This window comes from Alosa sapidissima, chromosome 19 (assembly GCF_018492685.1).
Source record: "Alosa sapidissima isolate fAloSap1 chromosome 19, fAloSap1.pri, whole genome shotgun sequence".
In the NCBI taxonomy this organism is placed as follows: Eukaryota; Metazoa; Chordata; class Actinopteri; order Clupeiformes; family Clupeidae; genus Alosa; species Alosa sapidissima.
The window spans coordinates 1,460,528-1,481,594 of NC_055975.1; the positions used below are offsets into that span (position 1 = coordinate 1,460,528).

At 46.3% G+C, this 21,067-nt stretch overlaps 1 long non-coding RNA gene across 1 annotated transcript; it reads right to left on the reverse strand.

Annotated features, from left to right (window-relative positions):
• Window positions 1-10,442: 10,442 nt before the first annotated feature.
• LOC121693280 lies at window positions 10,443-11,718 on the reverse strand. The gene is made up of 3 exons (XR_006025452.1): window positions 11,486-11,718; window positions 11,334-11,407; window positions 10,443-11,202 (listed from the first exon to the last, which is right to left on the reverse strand). It is a non-coding gene; the product is annotated as an uncharacterized LOC121693280 (long non-coding RNA).
• Window positions 11,719-21,067: the final 9,349 nt, after the last annotated feature.

Here is a 21,067-nt window from a genome sequence, read left to right on the forward strand (position 1 = left end):
GGCAGAGTTAGCAACCTGGATGCCGAAACACTACTGACTTTGTGATTAGTAGATAGTTGGAGGGTGGCGCATCAGGCCAAAACACAATATGACAACAATATCCTGGCCGGACTACTGTTGTCAGTGATATAAGTATTTGAAATTAACATGATTTCTTAATGTCTAGTGACATATCAGGGCCATTTTATGATTAATTGAAATACATTTCTTACATACGGTTCCTTTAAACACAACAACTCAAAGTTGATCACACTTGTTTCAAAAAATGTGACACAACCAATATAAGCTCAATACTTTTACAGTAAATGTTGAATCCACTGAGTTATGAAATCTTTTTTGCTTTTTTTTATTTATTTTTTTTATGCAAAATGCATTTACTCTATTGTATGAAACTTTCTCCTGAAGCTGTATGTCCTGCCCTGAACACTGTGTTTTCTTTTTTTGATGTAGTGTATAATGACTGCTCAGTAGTGTTTTCATTTGGACTGCTTTGTGAATGATCTGAAGACATTGTTTGGTTTTGAAACTGTTTTAAGGCGATTGTTCAGTTTTGCAGAGGTTGCCAGAGGTTTTGTAGGTGAATGTAGTTTGAGATTTGAGGTTTGTGTTTACAGTTTTCAGAAAAGGGTGGAAGGTTTCAAATGTGTTTTACAATTGTGAAAAACTGTAATATTTGCTTTTGGTTTCCTTTAATGCTGTGAACGTTCACAGGAAGTTCAAGGTTACATGGCATAAGCCTCAATTTGACAGCAAGAGGGATGCAGAGATGTGCAGTGTCACTAGGATTATTCAAAAGGAAATGTGTCAAGCTGGTGATAATGGAATGGCATTAAAAAAAAATACAAGAGCTGTCATCTTGGCACGTGACCAGGAGATAATGATTGGATACTTAAAAAAATAAATGAGAGATGCTTAATATTCACATCTATGACCAAGACATGTCTTAGCATTCTATTTTTTTATTACATGAAGCTATAAACAGGCCAAGGTGTCTGAACCACTGAGGCAGTGTGTACTGTATGTGATACATATATATATAAGTCAGCCATGCTTCATAACACATACATTCTCTCTCTTCTTTGACACGCAGATACACAGAAATAGAGAGAGACAGGGAGGGTTATATCCAGCGTGGCTATGCAAACACAATTTGTTGTCACTTGAGCAAAAGCGATGTGGCTGGCTGTAGCTCACCTAACAGATGCTGCTGGGTTTCAGCACAAAGCAGACTGATGAGACAAGACAGCCGTTTATGCACCCTTTATATTTCTATGAAAAATCCCTGCATGGGAAATGACATGGGGGAACCAATCAGAGATTTGGCAGTGGAAACTGGCCCAAAAAAGTCCCCCTTTACACTATGCCCCCCCTTTCCCTCCCCTCTTTTCTCCTCTCATCTAAGGGAATCTGAGTACTTCCTGTCACATCTGCGACTATCACTGGGTTTGAACCTCTGCAACCTCTCCCCCTACCCTACGCAAATACCACGTCCCCCACCAACACCCACCTCACACACACACACACACACACACACACACACACACATACACCCTCCAGGCACTCCACACATTGGCTGAGCTAATTGCCTCAGAAGCAGGACGGATCCCTATTTGTCCTAGACTTTGGGAACAGATGGTGTTTAAGTAAAACATTATTAACACCTCCCCACACCCTGAGCTGCTGTGCTGCCTGGGAAAAGACACACAGGTTAGCCACTCATTTACATTATGCTCTCAACACTTTCACAGATTAGGGATGCAGTTGTCATGGTGTGGAGTCCTCATGGTGTGGAGTCCTCTTATTCATTATCCTCGCCCCTGAAAAGAGGGAAGAAGGTATTGTTATCTGGTTCAACCACCCGACTGTCTATCATATGTGTGATGGACGTTAAAACTGGCTCCATTTTATTTATTTTTTTTTATACAATTTAAATTTCAATTTAATATCACTTATAGAGCGCCAAAATATTGCACATGTCTCATGGTGCTTTACAGAGTGTTAAACAATCAGAGAAGGCCCATGAGTAACAGGGGCGAGGAAAAACTCCCTAGAATTGGAGATACATGTAGGAAGAAACCTCGAGCAGATCCACGACTCAAGGGCCTGACCCATCTGCCTAGGGTCCGTACAGAACAGTAAGGTCTGTTTACATGATAAATGAATAAGTCAGTTAGGTGTAGAGAAAAAAACATGGTGTTTAAGGCCACCAGAGGTTTATGTTACAAAGAGGTGGGATGGTTACATATCCAGTATGATAATGCATGAAACAATTGAATCAGTCAGAAAGTTAAAATAGTCCAGTGTAGGAATGAATTGTCCAAGGGGATTATGAGTTGTCATAGGGCAGGTATAGTGGGTCATTAGGCTGCGCGGGCCAGGAAGTCAGTGGGTCAACATGCATCCTAGATGATCATCCAGATATGGCTCAGAATGCTGATGCTGGAATTTGGTTACACTTTGCCTGACAGGGGTGAGGGTTTGCAGTCAACTGCTTGTGTTTGCTTTTGATTTCATTTCTCTATACTGTGGCCTGCATTATTGATGATTAGTGGTGTGTTAGTTTGACAAGTGGCCTCATGGCCTCATACGTATGACACATACTGTATGTATTACCCGTAATGAATTGATCTTTGCTTGACCATGAAAAGGAGTCAATTTAAAGTATTTACACTTAAAATGGGTAAGTAGAAATATGTTTTCTTTGTGTAGGAATGTTCAAGTGGATACTTCAATTCAAATCTACACTGTATGTGAATGTATGGCATCTGCTGCTAAGGACCATTTTAGAAGCGCTTTCTTCACACCTCTAACTCTTAGCTGCACACAAGGGAGCTGGCTTTATAACTTTAGAGGTCAAAATATGGAATATTCTCAAAGTGGTTGTGCTTTGTATCAGCAGTACTTCAGTCTGGCTTTGTGTTGGTGTTGTTGGAAAAAGGCTTTTTTTGCTTGCCTGAAGATTTGGAATAGAGGTCAGTCCTTTGGGTGAAGAAATATCTATGCTGCTTCATGTTTTTGACATACACTTACAAACAAAGTGAAACACTGCAAGAAAACCACACATTTTCATCAGCCTGCACAGGTCCATTTTTGGAGACCCGTCACCGCCCGCACCCGCAAAGTTCAGCGCCAGATCCGACACCGTCACCCGTGATAATATCAAAATTAAATCCGCACCGCCCAGACCCGTTATTATTTGGCCGGTTACCTGACCCGTGTCCGCAATAAATCACACACAAGCTAACATCATTCCAATTAAAGTGCTTGATTTTTATCTCGCACCTCTCAACATCACAATATAAGCTCTCTGTGGGCTAATGAAACAGCCTAACGGGCGCTTTCTTTTGCGCTATTGGAGCACATAAGGCTACAAAAATAGCCTAATACAAACATTTAACTGGCCCCTGTCAACTTTCACATTTGATTTGAGTATTTTGCATTCAATCTAAATCTTAAGATAATGAACAATACATATATAGCCTAAAGTGCGCTTTCTTTTGCATGATTCAAGTAGCCTAACATCGACACCTTTTCTTTAACATTTTGCATTAGGGCTAAATCTTACAATAACGAACCATAGCCCAAATCTTGCTGCATCAGAACATTACACAAATAGACCTATTAATGTTACAAGAAAAAAACTATTACAAGAAAAAATACAACATGAGCCTGTTGATCACAAACAATACTGTATGTAGGCCTATACCTACAGTATGCTGGCAATGCTCCAACTACGAGATGCAAAGTCGCAGTAGTGACGTAATGGTCAAAGGTCGTAGCCTATTGACTCAAACACATTTTGTGATGTGACATATGAATATTGCACATACGCACTTTACCACCTGAGGGGGAGACGGGAGGAGCAAAAGATGTTGCCAGACAGGGTGGGACAAAATTGCAAAAGAGGAGAAATTGAGAGTGCGGATGGATGAAGGAGAGTGAGGTGATAATACAACACATTAACATGGTTGTGTGTGTGGGTGCAGGTACATATCATACATTGTTATATCCCGGTCTAGGGCATGTGGGACATAACAAAAACAGGCAGACACAAAATGTAATAGTAACGTGGAAAAATGACGGCAGCGAAGTGCGGCGGCAAAGTGCGGCAGTGGCGGTGCCAACGGAAGTGATCTCCAAAGCGAGCAAGAGCGAGAAACCTCTGACTGACTGAAAATGACTTTTAAAGGGGCAGGCTATCCTGACGTCCAATGGGTTCACACCACCACTCAGCTGCGCCAATCTTCCTGTAAGACACGCACAGAAACAGCGAACACAAAGAATATGCAGACAGACCCACATGGTGGTAACAACATGCATGTGTATGTGTGTGTGTGTGCAATGCGAAGAGCTACAGAGAGATCACACACACACTTTTAATATATATTCTTTGTGCACAATGTATCATACCAGCTTGAGCATGTGCAGGTCTGTGGTGTCTACTAATGAGGGTCAACGTGTGAGAGGAAAGACACATTATCACAAATAATGGAGGAAAATGGGTAGCTTTCCTTTCCTCCAGAGAGCTCCAGCCAGGACTCAATTGATGTTTCTGGGGTTATTTCTTTCTTTCCTTTTTCCAGTTTGATCCGTGACTCGGAACAGTCTGCTGCCATCTGCGTCTGGGGGCACAGCGGGAGTCGATTTCAATCCCGGAGTAGAGCGGGAATGACGAAGGCGGCCGCACAGGTTGGGTTCAGGTGCAAAATGCACTCTCTCAGCTTACAGTACTTACCCAGGACTGTGCGTTTCCCTGGAGACCGCTGCTTTTTGAATCGCCTAGGTGAGTGGGGTGCTGAATTTGCCGTGGCAACAAGGAGAAAAAAAGGGGCAAACTCCATCCAGTCGGTCATTCCGTTTGCAATTTGCTTCCGATGGCCTGGATGACACGCTGGGAGCTGACTGACTGCCAGTAATCATTATCTCTGCTCATGTGTATGCACATAATGGCTAGTGTGAAAAAAGAGTAGCGTGTAGCATTATGAATAGGTGTGTGTGTGTGGTGTGTGTGTGTTTGGTGTGTGTGTGTGTGTGTGTGTGTCTCACACTAATCTGTTCTCTCCCACTCCCCTCCATTTTGTGTCATTCTGTGTGTGTGTGTTGGGTATGTGACTGTTATTTTGATGGGTACTTGAAGACACACAGGTTTCTGCAGAATTGATGAGTGATAGGAAGAGCAAACAAAATGAAGAAAAGAGAGAAAGACAGAAACAGTCTGTGGGGGGGGGGGGGTGGTGGTAAAATATTGTGATATGTAGAGAGGAGAAGAAATGACAGAAGGAGACAGAGTGAACCAAGTAAAAGCAAGTAAGTGGAAAAAAGAGGCAGAGGCGATGGAGAGGGGGGGCGATGGGATGAAGGAGAGACAGAGAGGGGGAACAAGGAGTTTGTGCATGAGAGTTAGCAGGGTGGGAGATAGGAAATGGGGGTGAAGAGATAGCATGGTGGGGAAGAGAGAGGGTTGGAGAGGGGAGAGGCACAGAGACACCGAGAGTGGCTGCACCACCCAGAGGTGTCCCTGCATGATGTCCCAGGGGAAAGCTCTGCTGGCAGGCTGGACAGCTGGCAGCGTCGGGGCAGCACTTCCAGGGCCACTCAGCCATCCTTGCCATCATGGTAATGAGGATCTGGGGCTCAGTCTGCCATGCACAGAGCACACACACACACACACACACACACACACACACACACACACGCACACACACACACACACACACACACCTCTGTGCTGTAAATTGAGAGAAACATATTGTGCTGTTACGCTCTTCTCCACTCTTTTTTTCACCGTGCTTTGTTCTCTCTTCTGATTGTTTCCTCTTTTTTATTTGACTTCTTTCTAATGGGCACCATCCTACTGTGTCTGTTTTCTCCTGTCTTATTCATGCATATTTTACATCACTGTAATGTATTCACATCTACAGCAAGCAAGCATAGAATAGAGTAGAAGCACAAAAGATGGGTCAGACAATCTCTACAGTAAAGGGCCATCCACACTACTCAGGAACTCAGGAATTCTGTGTATCTACTGTACTATTCGCTAAATTGTCCATGTTGCCATGTTATTGTTACAGTTATGATTGAAAGCGTGGATGGGCCTAAATCACAATGGGCCCTATTTTGGCGATCTAAAATGCATGGTCACTGGCAAGTAGCTTAAATACATTTAGGGGTTTGTTCAGTCCACTTCGGGGTGGTTTTGTTATCAAACATTGGGCGCTTGGCGCAAAAAGGCGATTCTTATGTTTCTTAATCAATAATGGGTTTGTTTTGGGCGTGACATCCTTTAAACCAATGAAAATGATATAACATTTTCATAACATAACATAACAGTTTAACAATTTAACAGCAAGCAGCGCAATTTCAAACAGCGCATCAGTATTTTGACAGTCAGCGGCGCATTTGAAGGAATCTGCTTGCACGCGAGTCTGCATGGAACAGGTATTCCACTAAACCAGGGGTCGCCAACCCGTTGATCGACCTGTAGATCTTTGGGACTTTCCCAGTAGATCCCGAGAATAACAGGAAAAATAAAAACAGTCACCAAATTCCTGCATGTTCGGCAAAGTTTGCAGGACCTAAATTTCAGCCCGGTGATTGCGGGTAGGCTATGGCGCATGATTTATTCAAGTCCCACAACTCTAGCCATCATAATGCGAGAAATTCCCGCACATATTTTACAGCGCTGTCTGATAACGTTAATCTAATAATGGAGCGGCGTAATTGCAGGACCAACTTCTGACTTGAACCAAACGCATAGAACCACTTTGCAGGTGCGCTCTCTCGCTATCGCGCTCTCTCTCTCTCTCTCTCACCACTGAAGTCAAATTATGCTTAAGTAAGTAAGTATATATACTTATTTGATCCCGTGAGGGAAATTTGGTCTCTGCATTTATCCCAACCCATGAATTAGTGAAACACTCCGCACACAGTGAGGTGAAGCACACACTAATCCCGACGCAGTGAGCTGCCTGCTACAGCGGCGCTCGGGTAGCAGTGAGGGGTTAGGTGCCTTGCTCAAGGGCACTTCAGTCATTCCTACTGGTTGGGGTTCGAACCGGCAACCCTCCGGTTACAAGTCCAAAGCCCCAACCAGTAGGCCACGGCTGCCCCATCTGCTTCTACATCAACTATCTGCTATCCTATTTGCTTTTACATCAACTCCTAACTGACAGGAAAGAAAAATGAAAAGAAATGAAACGAAAGAAAAACAGGAATGAAAAACGTTTTCATAATCGTTGATAAAACCTCATTGAAATAATATGCATTTTTCCATATGGGGTCTCCTTCTAGCCACAGTGTTTTTGTTGCAAACAAAATCAACCTAAGCGTGCTCAGATGACGTGATAGACGAGGCGCTGTTGCTCACTTGTCCATCATCGTAAAGCCTGATTTGATTGGTCCGAACAGCTTTGGTTCGAACATACTGTAGTTGTACTCCCCTGCACTGACCCAAGTTCTGCAACTGCCAGCTCATTGCCCATTGCCTTGTCTCGACTATCCATTATTTTAGGGTTGGTACAGCCACCACCGCGGCAAATGATGGTCTGACCAATCTGCACAGCACTCCTTGACCCTGGCTATCTTGGCAGACAAGTTCGCTTGTTTGGAATGTCAACTCATAGATTGGCATTTGCTATAGACGACAGGCGGCTCATAACTGTCTTAACTCAAGTCGTTTCTCCAACGCATCCCCATTAGATCCCTCTCTTTGCTACAGACGACAGATGCTCCATCACTCGCTTTTGGTTTCAAACGCAGCTCAAAGCTGTTCTAACGCAAGTCGGAATCCCAGCAGACTGTTACTCGACTCATTCTTTTAGGTTTGGTACAGCCACCACTGCGGCAAAAACGGTCTGTCCAATCAAGAAACTCAAAACTCTCGGCCGGTGGTCCTCCGACGCCTATCAGCCTTAGAACTCTTATATCAGATCAAATCTCTCTGATCTGAGGAAAGCGCACCTCACACTCTCCCGCTGAATTTGCTCCGTGTGGTTCTGGCCATAGGGTCCTTCATCTTAACACAATTTTTGGGGTGTATGGCGGAATCCTGCCTGGCTATCTCATCACTCCGGCACGATTCCGCGAAGCACTTCAGGACCCTGGCCAGAGACTTCGCCAAACAAATCTTGAATTAATCTGACCGTTTTAGACATTCATTTTTGTCATTTACCTTGTTTCCAAAATTTTAAACTGAAACATCCTTTATCAGAGATTGAAACCCCAAGGTTCATTCAAAACCGCTAAATTCCTTTCATGCCGCGTCTGGATTTGTGCTAACAGAATGCTAACACTACATAGATTGTAGGCCACCTAATAATGACTATAGGGAGGGAAAGTGAAAACCAGCGCCCCAAGTGGTTGCGTTCCTATCGAAGAGCAGCTTTAATGTTAAGTCCCATAGACCTATTTCAAAAAAAATATTGTGAAGCCAAATCAGCGATGTTATCCACCAAAAATATTTTTCAGTGTCTATACAGTAATAATATTCTAACTGAAAATGTCAGACCCTATTTTGCCTTATTTAAGAAAATCGAAATTGCTCCTTTTCTTTCATAAACGAACTACAAAAGAAGTCACGTGACTTTACCCTTCAACGTTACTCACGGTAGCATGGTTTGTTTATTAGCCTGGTTAGCATTGACACTTAACACTTACAGCTAGCTCTACATGTGAGTAGAAGCACAACACCAGTTATCCTGACATAAAGGTTATCACCACGCGGTTTACATCACGTTCCGTTATTACAAAAATATGTTAAGCCAGTTAAGCAAATTGCGTATTGATCAGTTAGAGATTAAGCGCCCAAACATGTGACGTCGCATCCAGCTGTAGTTCCTCATCACCGTGTTACGACAAAAACTCAAAACAATTCAACTGATCCTAAAAATAAGGTATGACCACTTGAAGCAATAGATGTGACCCCAGTGCCTAACATATGGAAGGCATTAAATTAAGATCCCACTGTGCACCGAGATATATTTTTTCTAAAAAAAAATCCCATCCACTCCGCTAACCTCTAGGAACACAACCACTAGATGGCGATGAGATTACTTTCCCTCCCTATAGAATGTCAATGTAGAACGCTAGTGATGCAGCCCAAAAAAACTCACCCAGTGGAGTACGTTGGTTTAATTAAAACCTACGTTCTTAAGGGTTAAGGGTCTGGCCACGAATAATGTAATGGCCCAAGTCGAAGGGCGGCACCAAGCATGCATTTGAAGATCTCACTGCACGCAATAGGATAACACTAGCCTGACGAGCCAGACCCACATTAAAATGTAGGGTCTGGGCACTCACCGTTCGCAGTGCTCAGTCCGAGGGGCGGGATAATCGGTTGTCTTTCAAATTCCCTCTGCACGCAATAGGACAGTGCTGAGTCTTATGCGTTTTCCCACCAGCGGAGCTAGTTGGCTAGTTCAAACTTTTGCCAACTTAAAACAAGCTTAACTTGTGTCACACTGTTGGCCAACAGCAACATCCATCTTCTTTGTTTTCAAGTAGCAGGGAATTCAAGCCAAACCGTTGCAACTCTGCCATCAATCATTATGTTAAGCCCGCCTAACGACTCTATACACGATTTGATTGGCCTGATAGAAGTTTAATTTTTCGAGCTCACAAGCCAACGGAGAGTTGCTAGACTAGCCCTGGAAGCAAATGTAATTTGCTGCCGCTAGGGTGCGTCTAGATTTCTAGGCTGGATAACACTAGACCAATGTTTACTCTGACTGATTCTGGACTTCGACGCTATTGGATAACATGACGATCAATGTTTACTGACTGATTCTGGACTTCCAACGTTGCTGTGCTGTCGTCATCTGTTTAGCTTCTGATCTGTTTATTGCTTCTGATGTCAAGTAACGACCATTCGGATATGTTGTAAAATATTGAAGAAGTTGTGGGACGTTTACATAGCAAACTGCATGTTCATTTTGTCCCCCATCCCTGTTTCATTCATCCAGACCAGGAGGTACGAACGAACAGGCACGTTCCACTTTTGTTGAAATAATTCCTGAACGGTTTTATTCAGAGCTGAAAATGCAATGGTAGCCTATTTGACAGAAGATAGATGTTGCTAGTGACAAAATATTAGTTAATATTAATATTTCAGTGTGGTCCGATCTCAGCAAATTACGCTAAATTCAAGTGTTTCAATCATCCCAGCTATTTTTTTTGAACGATGAGTAAGCCGGAATGAAAACAAGCCGAAATGAAATAGGAGTATCAAGGCTATTTTTAAAATGTAAGGAGTAGAAAGTACAGATAATTGCGTGAAAATGTAAGAAGTAGAAGTAAATGTTCCGCTGAAAAATAATTACTCCAGTAAAGTATATGTGACTCCTACACGATTAAGCTTACCTAGTCACCATTAAACCACAGGTCTAGATTACCCAGAATTCCCCACTAGGGTGTATTCAACTGAATGAATGGAGTAGGAGACTGTGTACAAAAATAAAACACTTTTATTTTTAGACGTAGTTTGTCATGGTATAAAAGCTGGATGAATAGATAGATGTACTCTAATCAATACTGTTGTAGTATTTAAGCCGTATTCAGTATGGGGTACCCACTACAAAACAAATGCAAACCATTGAAATCATAATCTTCAAGCAAATATTTCAACCCCCAAATAGGGCACACACACAGTAATCATGGCAAGGATGAAAAAGAAAACAAAGAAAAGAATAAGCCTCACCACCAAAATATAAAGAAAACAAACACAACTTGGAGGTGGTTTCACACACAAAGTACGCACATACGTAAATAGGCCTAATGCCACAGCTCCAGTATGACCGCTGCTACTCTAGCTTAAGACACCAAGCAAACTACCCGTGTGGATAAGCTATTAATATGGCTGCACGCTACCAGTATGAATGGGCTATCAATAGGTTTGGATCAAGTACGCTACCAGTATGAATGAGCTAGCTTTAAATCAAACACGCTACCAGTATGAATGGACTAGGGTTGGATCACCGACAGCTATCAGTGTGGGTGGGCTATCAATAGGACTGCAAGCTACCAATGTGGATGGACTATCAATAGGTTTAGATCAAATAAGATACCAGTATGGATGTACTATCGATATGAGCTAGGATACCTATACAAACGAGCTACCACTATATCGTCGGTTTAGGTAAGGCATCACAATACATGATAGGCTACACAATCAATGGTGGTGGGAAAAACAGTGGCTACAGGTCGTTCCTGAAAGTCACAAACAAAACCATCAGTTTCCTGTCCACTACATGGTTTACATGATATATAGGTTACACAGTCAATACACAACAGTTATACATTCCCCTTATTAAAATGTACCACAGCTTTAATTAATTTACCTCTTTAAAATCCCCCGCAACTGCACGCATTTAGTCGGCTGACCTCTTGCTCGGAACCAACAAATCCAAGCGAACTACGGTTTAAAATACATACAAAATCATTCGTTGGTAAAACACTGTTACAAACAAGGCAATGAAAAATATTTTACTACCTGCAGATAATGTTGCACAAAAGCCCAGGGGAGCAAACGGGCAGGATGACTGCAGTGTACCGCTCTGTTAAATCACCGCCGGCCAAAAATCCACACGCAAAAACAGTGCCCTCACCACTGTGTTTGCCGCGCCATTCAATTTTAACAAAGGGCCTGCAACCCGGTAGCTATCTACCTGCTACAACAGGTCACGTGAATGACACGTCAGGTGAATGAATCAGGTGACCCCCTAGCCTTACCCCACTCCTACCCGTCACATATAGATACCCAAAATTTCTACTTAAATAAGGTAATGAAGTATTTGTACTTTGTTACTTGACACCTCTGCACTTACCCCAATAATGTTTGAATGACTGAATAAAAAACCTAAGGACGTTTATCATGCAGAGGAGTTGCTGCTTACATCTCGTGACAGTGCGTCTTTAGCTGTGCTTCATATGTGCCTTTTGCTAAAGACCAGGTTTTTCTTGGTCAGTGGCGTAATGCTTTTTAGATGGTGTAAAATAGCGATTTTTAGATAATGCACCAGACCACACCATAGGTCGTTAATTGCCACACCCCTGGGCACATTGTTTAATAAAAGAGAAGCGCATGGCGAAAAATTTGAATGTAAGAATAAACTTTGCGTCGTGATAAGGTGAAAACCAGCATCCCAAGTGGTTGCGTTCCTATCGAAGAGCAGCTCCAATGTTAAGTCCCATAGACCTATTTTTTCTTTTTAAATATTGTGAAGCCAAATCAGCGAAGTTATCCATTAAAAATATTTCAGTCAACCAGTGTGTATACAACATTTACTGCCAGCTCTTCATGTGAGTCGAAGCACAACACCAGTTATCCAGACATAAAGGTAATCACCACGCGGTTTACATCACGCTCTGTTATTACAAAAATATGTTAAGCCAGTTAAGCAAATTGCTGTATTGATCAGTTAGAGATTAAGCGCCCAAACCTGTGACGTCACATGCAACTGTACTGTAGTTCGTTATCACCATGTTACGACAAAAACTCAAAACAATTCAATTGATCCTAAAAATAAGGTATGACCACTAGAAGCAATAGAGGTGACCCCAGTGCCTAGCATAGGCATTAAATTAAGATCCCAATGTGCACTGAGATATATTTTTTCTAAAAAAACAATCTCATCCACTCCGCTAAACTCTAGGAACGCAACCAGTAGGTGGTGATGAAATTACTTTCCCTCCCTATGCGCTGTGTTTCTTATCGTCAAAATAATTTTTTACAACTTCCACAACTCTGGCCTCATGTCATGAGCATTCTCCCTCCCTGGCAACAACCCTTAATTGATTCAACTCTCTGCCACTCTGCTCACTCTCTCTCTACTCTGCCTAACGAGCTCCACCTGGCTCCGCCCTGCTCAGCTCTTGTTACCTGGCCAGCTGCGCTGCATTTCCTACTCACCATCCTCACCTTGCCCCACTCTGCTCTAATTACTCTGCCAGCTGCACTGCATTTCTCCACTAACCTCTCCCAGTATATAAAGCCCTGTTTTTCAGCCAAGCCCTGTCAGATCGTCTTCAAACCTGGACCAGTAACCTGCCTGCCTGCCTGCCTGCCTGCCTGCCTGCCTGCCTGCCTACTCTCTGACTCCTACCTGTGATTCGGATCCTTTCTTGACTGCCTCCCTGTTCTACTGCCCCGGTTATCCCGACCTGCCTTCCGGATCTTCTCGATTACTCTCCGATCTTCAGCCCCCCCGGTAACTCGAATCTGCCTTCTGTCTCTCTCCACGTTTAGTGCCTAGCCCTGGTCTGTACTACTGCCTGCTGTTCACCTTGCTGTTGTGTGTGGGTTCCCCTGAGCCCCGAGAACCCCTGACACCCCTGGCACTCCTAGCACCCCTGGAACCGGAACCTCCAAGACCTCACGTTTCTCTCACTCCTCTTCCCCCCTGAACCCTTCAATAAAAAGACTCTGAATTTGAACTTGCGCTCTTGGGTCGTCTTCTGTCCGTGACAGAACGATCTGACCATCATAGACCCAGCGCACTCCCTGACCACTATGGAGGAAGAGCCTGAGATGACTGCCCTACAGCGACTGGAACGCACTGAGGGAGACATCAATCGGATGGCTGGCGACATCGCTTCCCTTCTCCAGCAGCAACAGCAACAGCTTCAACAGCAGCAGCAACAGTTCCAACTGCAGCAACAACTGCTAGCCCAAGCCCTGCAACTACTCTCAAACCCGGCTACTCCACCTGCACCCACCCCTGGTTCTTCTGTTCCTGTACCACCGGCAGTGCTGCCACCAGATCCCCACACTCCTGAACCAGAGATTGGGAACCCGGAACGTTTCGATGGAAACCAAAAGCAAGTAAGACCATTCTTGAGCAGCTGCCGAATCCAGTTCGCACTACAGCCCAGGACCTTCTCAACGGAGGGAGCCAAGGTAGGCTATGTCATCACCCATCTCACCGGCCGAGCTCGGTTGTGGGCAACGGCGGAATTTGACCGGCAAACCCCAGCCTGTGCCTCCTTCAGTGCCTTTGAGGAGGAGATGTTAAAGGTCTTTGATCTAGGCTCACCAACAGCCGAAGCGTCACAAGCTCTGCTCACCATCCGTCAGGGCAATCGGACAGTGGCAGACTTCTCCATTGACTTTCGTACCCTGGCCAGTCAAAGCTCGTTTAACTCGGAGGCACTGGTGCAAGCCTTCCTCCACAGCTTGGCGGACTATATCAAAGACGAGCTTGTTTCTCATGACCCGCCCTCAACGCTTGATGCCGCCATTGACCTTGCCGTCCGCATTGACCGCCGTATACAGACCCGGAGGAGGGAGAAGGGGCGTCTCAGTCAACCTGCCATCCGCACTCGGGTCGATACCTCCTCTGTCCAGCCCCTGCCTGTCAAGTCCCAAGGCCAACTCAATCAGCCTGAGGCCATGGAAATTGGCCGTGCCTCTCTGACTCCCGAGGAGCGTCGGCGCCGTCTAACCTCCAACCTTTGCCTCTACTGTGGTGGTGAAAATCACCATGGTCGCCACCTGTCCGGCAAAAGCAGCAGCTCACCAGGTGTAGGGGAGATCCGGGTGAGCTCAACAAGTCTTCAGTCTCCCTCCATTCGAAAACCCCTGCTTCATCTCCGCCTTCAGCTTTCCGACACGACTCATACGTTGGCCGCCCTTGTGGATTCTGGAGCCGAAGCAAACATCATGGACCCTGAGCTTGCACGGCGACTGGACGTGAACCATCATCAACTGGCACAACCCATTCCTGTACGAGCCCTGGATGGACATCATCTGGGCACGGTCACTCACATCTCAGCCCCTGTGACAATTCTGCTGTCAGGAAACCACCAAGAGTCCATCCAGTTTCACCTCCTACACTCACCTGGCCAACCACTCATTCTCGGATACCCGTGGCTCCGTCAGCACAACCCCCACATCGACTGGGAGACAGGAACAGTCCGTTCGTGGGGAAGGAGTTGTCACCAGACCTGTTTAAGGGGGGCCACCCTGCCCGTTCATCGGGAAATATCTAGCGCTACCCCCGACATATCCAATGTTCCGACCTGTTACCACAGCCTGAAAGAGGTGTTCAACAAATCCAAGGCGACATCTCTACCCCCACACAGACCCTATGACTGCGCGATTGATCTCCTGCCTGGCACAGCACCTCCCAAGGGTCGTCTGTATTCACTGTCAGCCCCGGAAAGAAAGGCCATGGAAGACTACATTAATGACTCTCTTGCCGCCGGGATAATCAGACCGTCTTCTTCCCCCGCAGGAGCGGGATTCTTCTTCGTCGGTAAGAAGGACGGTTCTCTTCGTCCATGCATAGATTACCGGGGTCTGAACGACATCACGGTTAAGAATCGCTACCCACTGCCCTTACTTTCGTCTGCCTTCGAACTGCTGCAGGGAGCCACCGTATTCACGAAGCTGGACCTTCGCAATGCCTACCATCTGGTGCGGGTGAGAGAGGGAGACGAGTGGAAGACTGCGTTCAACACACCAACCGGCCACTATGAATACCTCGTCATGCCATTTGGCCTCACCAATGCCCCAGCAGTTTTTCAAGCCCTAGTGAATGATATCCTCAGGGACATGTTAAATACATTCGTTTTTGTGTACCTTGACGATATTTTAATATTCTCAAAGACTCTGTCAGAACACACGCACCATGTCCAGTTGGTCCTGCGCCGCCTGCTGGAGAACTCTCTTTTCGTGAAGGCAGAGAAGTGCGAGTTCCATGCCAAGACCGTTTCATTCCTGGGGTATGTGATCAACGAGGGCAGCATTCAGATGGATCTCACGAAGGTGTCGGCTGTCACGTCCTGGCCAGTCCCTGAGTCTCGGAAAAAGTTGCAACAGTTCCTGGGCTTTGCGAACTTCTATAGGAGGTTCATCCGAAACTATAGCACAGTGGCTGCACCACTCACGGCGCTAACCAGCACTAAACAGCCGTACCAATGGACAGCAGCTGCTGATAAGGCCTTCAATAGCCTCAAGACACGTTTCACTTCCGCTCCCATCCTCCAGATGCCAGATGCAGCAAGGCAGTTTGTGGTGGAGGTAGATGCTTCGGACGTGGGAGTGGGTGCAGTGCTTTCTCAGAGAGCAGCCGAGGATGGCAAGATGCACCCCTGTGCCTTCTACTCCCGTCGGCTAACCCCAGCCGAATGCAACTACGACATTGGGAACCGCGAGCTGCTGGCCGTCAAGCTCGCCCTTGAAGAATGGCGGCACTGGTTAGAGGGGTCAAAGGAACCATTCGTAGTGTGGACAGACCACAAAAACCTGGAGTATATCCAAACAGCCAGGAGGCTGAACTCCCGTCAACAGCGGTGGTCTCTGTTCTTTACCCGCTTCAATTTCACGCTCTCCTACCGCCCGGGATCTCGCAACATCAAACCTGATGCCCTTTCCCGGATGTTTCAGAAGGACGAGATCACCGCCATGCCAGCTCCCATTCTTCCCAGCCACTTTGTCGTAGCGGCCCTCACCTGGGAGATCGAGAAGCAGGTCATGGAGGCTCTTCGGAACCAGCCAGGCCCAAGCACCAGCGCCCCCAACCGTCTGTTTGTTCCAGCAAATCTCAGGTCACCTGTGATCCAGTGGGGGCACGAATCCCGTCTGGCCTGTCATCCCGGCATCACTCGCACCCTTCATCTGGTCCGCCAGCGGTTCTGGTGGCGGCGGATGAGACGGGATGTCCAAGAATTCATCCGAGCTTGTCCCACTTGTAACCGAAACAAGACCCCCAACCAGCCTCCTGCTGGGTTGCTGCAACCCCTACTCGTACCCAAGCGGCCCTGGTCCCACGTTTCACTGGACTTTGTTACGGGTCTTCCGCCCTCTGACGGACACACAGTCATCCTTACCATTGTTGACCGCTTTAGTAAGATGACTCACTTCGTGCCTCTTCCTAAACTACCCTCTGCTAAGGAGACCGCCCAGGTGGTCCTGGAATATGTGTTTCGTATCCATGGCCTACCCCAGGATATAGTGTCAGACCGGGGGCCGCAATTCTCAGCAACCTTTTGGAAGGAGTTCTGTCATCTCCTTGGGGCCACCGCCAGCCTATCATCTGGATTCCACCCGCAGTCAAATGGCCAAACTGAACGCATGAACCAGGAGCTGGAGAAGGCACTGAGGTGCGTGGCCTCCCAAGATCCCCGGGCCTGGGCTCAACACCTGCTCTGGGTGGAATATGCCCATAATTCACTCACCAGTTCCGCCACCGGGCTCTCCCCCTTTCAGTGTGTCTACGGGTATCAACCCCCACTGTTTGCCAGCCAGGAAGCAGATGCCACCTGTCCGTCTGCTCTTGCGTATGCCCGCCGCTGCCGCCGCACTTGGGCCCAGGCTCGCACTATGCTCCTGAAGTCAGGAACCAGCTACGCCGTCGGTGCCAACCGACGGAGGGCCCCAGCACCTACTTACCGGGTTGGTCAGAAGGTCTGGCTGTCTGCCCGGGATCTGCCGCTGCGGGTTGAATCACGAAAGCTGGCCCCTCGCTTCATTGGTCCTTTTCCTGTGCAGAAAGTCATCAGTCCAACGGCGGTTCGGCTTCAGTTGCCCACTTCCATGCGGGTCCATCCCACCTTCCACGTCTCCAAGGTCAAGCCGGTCCATGAAAGTCCCCTGGTCCCTGCGGCTCCGCCGCCGCCTCCTCCGCGCCTCTTAGATGGCGGTCCTGTCTTCACCGTCCGGCGGCTGCTCCGCTCTAGGCGACGGGGTAGGGGTCTCCAGTACCTCGTTGACTGGGAGGGATATGGTCCGGAGGAGAGGACCTGGATCCCGGCCAGGAGGATAGTGGACCGGACCCTCATCACTGACTTCCACCGACTACATCCTGATCAGCCTGCAATCCGTAGGGGCCGTCCCAGAGGGGTCCCTAGCCGTCCTGCCCGCCCGGCTTCCTGTCCTGTGCCTGACCCTGATCCTGTCTCAGTACCTGTCCTGTCTCCCGACCGTGACCCTCCAGCTCCTTCTGAGGATGGGGATGCTCACTCGGACCGCTCGGAGGAGTTCTGACCCGCCGCCTGCTCCCCTCCACCCTCCCGGCATGATGTTGTTCTTGGGACTTCTGGGGCCGTCCCTTAGGGGGGGGGTCCTGTCATGAGCATTCTCCCTCCCTGGCAACAACCCTTAATTGATTCAACTCTCTGCCACTCTGCTCACTCTCTCTCTACTCTGCCTAACGAGCTCCACCTGGCTCCGCCCTGCTCAGCTCTTGTTACCTGGCCAGCTGCGCTGCATTTCCTACTCACCATCCTCACCTTGCCCCACTCTGCTCTAATTACTCTGCCAGCTGCACTGCATTTCTCCACTAACCTCTCCCAGTATATAAAGCCCTGTTTTTCAGCCAAGCCCTGTCAGATCGTCTTCAAACCTGGACCAGTAACCTGCCTGCCTGCCTGCCTGCCTGCCTGCCTGCCTGCCTACTCTCTGACTCCTACCTGTGATTCGGATCCTTTCTTGACTGCCTCCCTGTTCTACTGCCCCGGTTATCCCGACCTGCCTTCCGGATCTTCTCGATTACTCTCCGATCTTCAGCCCCCCCGGTAACTCGAATCTGCCTTCTGTCTCTCTCCACGTTTAGTGCCTAGCCCTGGTCTGTACTACTGCCTGCTGTTCACCTTGCTGTTGTGTGTGGGTTCCCCTGAGCCCCGAGAACCCCTGACACCCCTGGCACTCCTAGCACCCCTGGAACCGGAACCTCCAAGACCTCACGTTTCTCTCACTCCTCTTCCCCCCTGAACCCTTCAATAAAAAGACTCTGAATTTGAACTTGCGCTCTTGGGTCGTCTTCTGTCCGTGACACCTCATTCACCAGTTCTGTGCCAGACCCCATACCATGTACCACCTCTGCGCCGGATCTCTGCCGCATCTGTGCCATATACAAACTGTTATTTTTGGAGATGGACCCATATGGCTTTTGCGGCCGGGGGTCCTGTGAGCTCTTCTTTTTTCCCCTTCTATATTGGCAGCAATGTGGGTCTTCTCTCCGAGTGATAGATGGTATTATCCTGCCCAGGGGGGATAAGTAGGCAATATTAGTGGCCTGCTTTCACCACCGCCGAGCACAGCGAGAGCTGGCACTGGCAGAGAGATGAAGAAGAAAAAGAGAAGAGAAGAGAAGCGAGGCTGACAAATGGAGAAGGAAAGAGATTGAAAGACAGAGAGGGAGAGAGAGAGATGGCATGTGGTAGAGGGGGAGTGAAGAGAGGGGAGATTTTCATTGCCAAGGCAGACAGTGAGAGGGATGTGAGGGAGAGGGAGAGAGGCAGAGACAGACAACTTGAGAAACTCCAGTAAGACAGCAAATGAAAGCACTATGTGACAGAACAGGCACCATCTTTACAACAGTGCGCACCAAAAAGCCTGGTGGTGGTGGTAGAAATGGGCTTGATAGGCTCTTCAGATCCAAGTCCAAATTTGGTATGTTTATCCCTCTAAAGCCATAATCTGATATTAGTGGGACCATGTTACTTTCTATGCTATTGTATATGGTATCATTGTAATCCTTGAGCATCAAAACAAAGGGGTACACATCCCCCCTTGTGATTTATCATGTTCGAGGGGTATAACACAAAATGCATAACTCAGTCATGGCAGAAAGCAATATAGTTATAATGTTGTACATGGTGTCCTTGTAATCCTTGACCATCAAAACAAAGAGGTAATCATCCTTTCTGTGTATTCATGTTTTAATCAGGAGATATGATGCAAAATTCATAATTTGGCTCTGGTGGATAGGAAAAGCTACTACAGTTTTTAACAATTGCTAAAACACATTTTTGAAACCTTCCACCCTTTTCTCAAAACTGTAAACACAAACCCCAAATCTCAAACTACACTGACAAAACCTCTGCAAAACTGAACAATCACCTCAAAACAAAACCAAACCATGTCTGCAGATCATTCACAAAGCAGTTTAAATGAAAACACTACTGAGCAGTCATTACACACTACATCAAAATATGGAAAACACAGTGTTCAGGGTAGGGCATATACCTCCAGGGTAAATGTTCATTGTTTACAATAAATGCATTTTGCATCTAAAAAACAAAACAAAGCAAAAAAGATTTCATAACTCAGTGGATTCAACATCTATCTGTAAAAACGTCTGTTATTCGCATATCTGTTGAACCGTTTGTCCGATTGATTTCAAACTTGCCAGGTGTCTTGGTACGGGCACGAGTATGTGCAGTCAAGTTGTTTGAATAAGAAATGCAAAAGATATTGTTAAGTATATCGGTAAAAATAGCACACATTGGCTTTTGCCGCTCTACTGTAGCCACTCCCCCTCATACACAGCACTGTAGGCTACCAGAGAGGATAGAAGCGGGGCTTTGGTAGAACTGAGTCAGTGTAGGCTACATGGGTAAAAAGTTAAGCAAGTGCAAGATGTGTGGATGATTATCATGTCTGACCTCAAAAATATAGACGTATGTGGTTTGCTTGCATAAAATGATTCCATGGATTTTGCAACAACACGCCAACAAACACAGGTATGCAGTGGCTATTCAAAATCACATAAAAAATTATGTGTAATAAACTGACACTTCGAATAGCCCAGGCTACTTTGGACTGTCCTTAGCATGACCAGCTACATAAGTGGCAGACGGAGCGTGATGTCACATCATTGCAAATTTCATATGATGATGCATCATTTCACAAAATTGTTTGTCTTCTCTACTCTATGATGAAGCTATTCTATATGGCTAAACATATAGTCTTAACTCAAAGCTTAATAGGCTTATTTCATTTTGATCAGCAAACGAGTTGCAGACAGAGAGTGATGTCACTTAGGCTACCAGAGATTGTTTTTAAGTCACATCGTTGCAAATTTCATATGATGATGCATCATTCACAAAATGGTTTGTCTTCTCTATCATCAAGTTATTCAATAGGCTAAATAAGTAGCCTTGACTCAAAACAGATGGTAGGCTTATGTAATTTTGATCTGTAAAAAAATGCTATTCCTATTTTTCCTATTTGTAAAGTAGGCCTACCTGCGGGCATGTGATTGGGCTACAGGTTTTCTACAGGAATAGCATGTTTGAATGGGTACTGCACTAGTTTACTCTAAATCCAGTAAACATAAAATATTGAGAA